This window comes from Ovis aries, chromosome 6, assembly GCF_016772045.2.
Source record: "Ovis aries strain OAR_USU_Benz2616 breed Rambouillet chromosome 6, ARS-UI_Ramb_v3.0, whole genome shotgun sequence".
Classification (NCBI taxonomy): Eukaryota; Metazoa; Chordata; class Mammalia; order Artiodactyla; family Bovidae; genus Ovis; species Ovis aries.
In genome coordinates this window covers 71544120-71548417 of record NC_056059.1, presented here as the reverse complement: position 1 = coordinate 71548417, position 4298 = coordinate 71544120, and positions in this window count along the sequence as shown.

Here is a 4298-nt window from a genome sequence, read left to right as displayed (position 1 = left end):
GCCAACTGTCTCAGTGCGGCCCGGCCCAATTCCTCCGGGCCCCGCCCCTGCCTGTGACGGCCTCCCATTGGCCCGGCGTCCGCCTCGGCGTCGTGACGTCCTCGGGCAGGTTGAGATGCGGCTCGCGCTCTCCTTCCTTTGGACCCGGCGCTCCCGAGGTGCTGGGAGCCCCGTGACCTTCCTCGTCTCGCATCCTTCCCGCGGCCCACTCTGGAGCCTCTTCATCTCGCTGTGCCCACCGTCCCAGAACCGTGCGGCTCTTTATTGTTTCCTCCTGAGTCTTCTGCCCTAATATCCAGACCGTCCCCCCCACCCCCATCTCTTCTCTTAGCCTTTCCTAAATGTCAAGTTAGTTCGGGCGTCCTGGTTACGTGGCACTTACGGGAATCGCCACGCCTTAGACAGGTTCCTCACTTCACCGATTCTCGGTGCCGTCTCCGACCTGGTGATCTACTGAGGACAGTATTCTTGAGCTTCAAGATGCGATTATGTGAACAAACCTTTGAAATGAGACTTAGGAAATAACAGAAGAAAATTTTCAAGCTTTGTTTTAGATATTGTTTGCCTATAATCACCCCCAGATCAAAAACATCTAACATTACCCTTTTCCTGCAACGCCTTTTTGTTTTACATGTTTTGGGCCATATCGATTTTAGACTGGCCTCTTAAAATGTTTGTTTGGCTTTTGAAATGGAGTGTTTAGGATTTTTGAAGGGTGAGGATAGGGTAGGTAAAAATAGAAAACAGAAAAGAACGATTGGCTGAGAATATTTTTCCATCCTATTAAAAAAAGTTGAGCTATTAAGTGTGACTAAGGTTGTGCTAACATGTGCCAGGCACCATTATTCTTTATATATATTACATATATTAAACCTGGGCATCGTGAAAAAACTAAGGAAGGTTATCAGTAAATAGTGGAACAAGAAACGAATCCGCCAAAACAATCTGTGGCAGAATGGACAAACCTTTTAATTCATTGAAGATACCATGTTATGTCATGGGTTAGTAAAGCTTTTGTCCATGCCACTCTTCCTGTCTGTAATTAACTTCCTCCATTCTGTCACTGTAAACTCCTACTCATACTTTGAAATCCCTTTCCGGCTGACCACTCAGAAGTCTTCCCTAAACACCTCCTGTTACAGAATTCATCACTACTTGCTTCATGCTGCTGTAGCTAATGCATGATGTATTACTGTGTTAGTAACAAGGATGCCTTACAGTTTGGCATACAACTATTTTGCCTCCCAATGTATCCCTAGGGTGCAAATGTTTGAGCCTCACAAACTAGTAATAGAGAACCCAGAGGTGTGAACTGTCCTCCCCCAACAACTCCCTCTCCTCCATGCCTACAGCCGAGCAGTGCTTGAGAGCTACCTGAAGGGAAGTCTGGCGGCTCAGTCTAATGGCTGAGGCAGAGGATAAATGCAACAAAACAGGCCATGTGTCCCCGGTTCCTGGAAGATGCTTGGCTTATTTTCTGGGGGTGGGCTCACATACTCCAGAGCTAACAGGAAGTACTCATGGCTGAATTCCCAGTCACCTCAGCAAGTGTGGCAGTGAGGACTTATGGGTTAAGCTACAGGATGTCTGTGGGTGAGGGGTGGCTCAGGGGCAAGGCAGCAAAGCTATTTAGCAGATGTGAACAGCCTTGCCCTCAGGGGGCACTTGCCAGGAGGTCAGTGCAGTGTCAGAATTTGGCCAGAGTGGGTCCCTATTGGCCTGTTCCAATGTCACTCTGAGTCAGGGTCCCTCAGTTCAGTTCAGTTCAGTCGCTCAGTCATGTCTGACTCTTTGCGACCCCATGAATCGCAGCATGCCAGGCCTCCCTGTCCATCACCAACTCCTGGAGTACACTCAGACTCACGTCCATCGAGTCACTGATGCCATCCAGCCATCTCATCCGCTGCCGTCCCCTTCTCCTCCTGCCCCCAATCCTTCCCAGCATCAGAGTCTTTGCCAATGAGTCAACTCTTCGCATGAGGTGGCCAAAGTACTGGAGTTTCAGCTTTAGCACCATTCCTTCCAAAGAAATCCCAGGGCTGATCTCCTTCAGAATGGACTGGTTGGATATCCTTGCAGTCCAAGAGACCCTCAAGAGTCTTCTGCAACACCACAGTTCAAAAGCATCAATTCTTTGGCGCTCAGCCTTCTTCACAGTCCAACTCTCACATCCATACATGACCACTAGAAAAACCATAGCCTTGACTGCTACTGCTGCTGCTGCTGCTGCTGCTAAGTCGCTTCAGTCGTGTCTGACTCTGTGCGACCCCACAGACGGCAACCTACTAGGCTCCTCTGTCTCTGGGATTCTCCAGGCAAGAATACCTGAGTGGGTTGCCATTTCCTTCTCCAATGCATGAAAGTGAAAAGTGAAAGTGAAGTCGCTCAGTTGAGTCTGACGCTCAGCGACCCCATGGACTGTAGCCTACCAGGCTCCTCCGTCCACGGGATTTTCCAGGCAAAAGTGCTGGAGTGGGGTGCCATTGCCTTCTCCATAGCCTTGACTAGACAGACCTTAATCGGCAAAGTAATGTCTCTGCTTTTGAATATGCTATCTAGGTTGCTCATAACTTTTCTTCCAAGGAGTAAGCGTCTTTTAATTTCATGGCTGAAGTCACCATCTGCAGTGATTTTGGAGCCCCCCCAAAAAACGTCTGACACTGTTTCCACTGTTTCCCCATCTCTTTCCCATGAAGTGATGGGACCAGATGCCATGATCTTCGTTTTCTGAATGTTGAGCTTTAAGCCAACTTTTTCACTCTCCTCTTTCACCTTCATCAAGAGGCTTTTTAGTTCCTCTTCACTTTCTGCCATAAGGGTGGTGTCATCTGCATATCTGAGGTGATTGATATTTCTCCTGGCAATCTTGATTCCAGCTTGTGTTTCTTCCAGTCCAGCATTTCTCATGATGTACTCTGCATAGAAGTTAAATAAGCAGGGTGACAATATACAGCCTTGACGTACTCCTTTTCCTATTTGAAACCGGTCTGTTTTTCCATGTCCAGTTCTAACTGTTGCTTCCTGACCTGCATACAGATTTCTCAAGGCAGGTCAGGTGGTCTGGCATGCTCACGTCTTTCAGAATTTTCCACAGTTTGTTGTGATCCACACAGTCAAAGGCTTTGGCATAGTCAATAAAGCAGAAATAGATGTTTTTCTAGAACTCTCTTGCTTTTTCCATGATCCAGCGACCATGTTGGCAATTTGATCTCTGGTTCCTCTGCCTTTTCTAAAACCAGCTTGAACATCTGGAAATTCACAGTTCACGTATTGCTGAAGCCTGGCTTGGAAAAATTTGAGCATTACTTTACTAGCATGTGAGATGAGTGCAATTGTGCGGTAGTTTGAGCATTCTTTGGCATTGCCTTTCTTTGGGATTAGAATGAAAACTGACCTTTTCCAGTCCTGTGGCCACTGCTGAGTTTTCCAAATTTGCTGGCATATTGAGTGCAGCACTTTCACAGCATCATCTTTCAGGATTTGAAATAGCTCCACTGGAATTCCATCACCTCCACTAGCTCTGTTCATAGTGATGCTTTCTAAGGCCCACTTGACTTCACATTCCAGGATGTCTGGCTCTAGATGAGCGATCACACCATCATGATTATCTGGGTCGTGAAGATCTTTTTTGTAGTGTTCTGTGTATTCTTGCCACCTCTTCTTGATATCGTCTGCTTCTGTTAGGTCCATACCATTTCTGTCCTTTATTGAGCCCATCTTTACATGAAATGTTCCCTTGGTATCTCTGCTTTTCTTGAAGAGATCTCTAGTCTTTCCCATTCTGTTGTTTTCTTCTATTTCTTTGCACTGATCGCTGAAGAAGGCTTTCTTATCTCTTCTTGCTATTCTTTGAAACTCTCAGTCTGAGAGTCAGGGGCCCTCAGACTCTGCCAATTTAGGCTACAAGTGTCAGACTCCAAAGTGATCAGCTCTTTCCATGCCCTTGTGTGCTAAATCAAAGCTGGTTCTAGCTTTCACTGCCTTGAAGATTTAGAGCCATCATTGTTTTAGTCATCACTGATAACTAACTCCTTTCGAAAAAAAGAAAAAAAAAACCACCTAAAAACACAGGCAGTTTCCTGATAATCTCTTGCAGACAGAGCTACTTACATGACCCCCACCCAATAAAGATGTTGGATGCTCAACAATTCCAAGATGATTTTTTTTGGTCCTGGCCTGCATAGATGTAATCTCACTAAAATGGAATCGCTAGTTGGCACCCCTCTGGCAAGAAACTCTACTACATGTGCATACCACTGTATTTTAAAGTTGTTGTTTTCAAAATTCCTGTCTCCTTA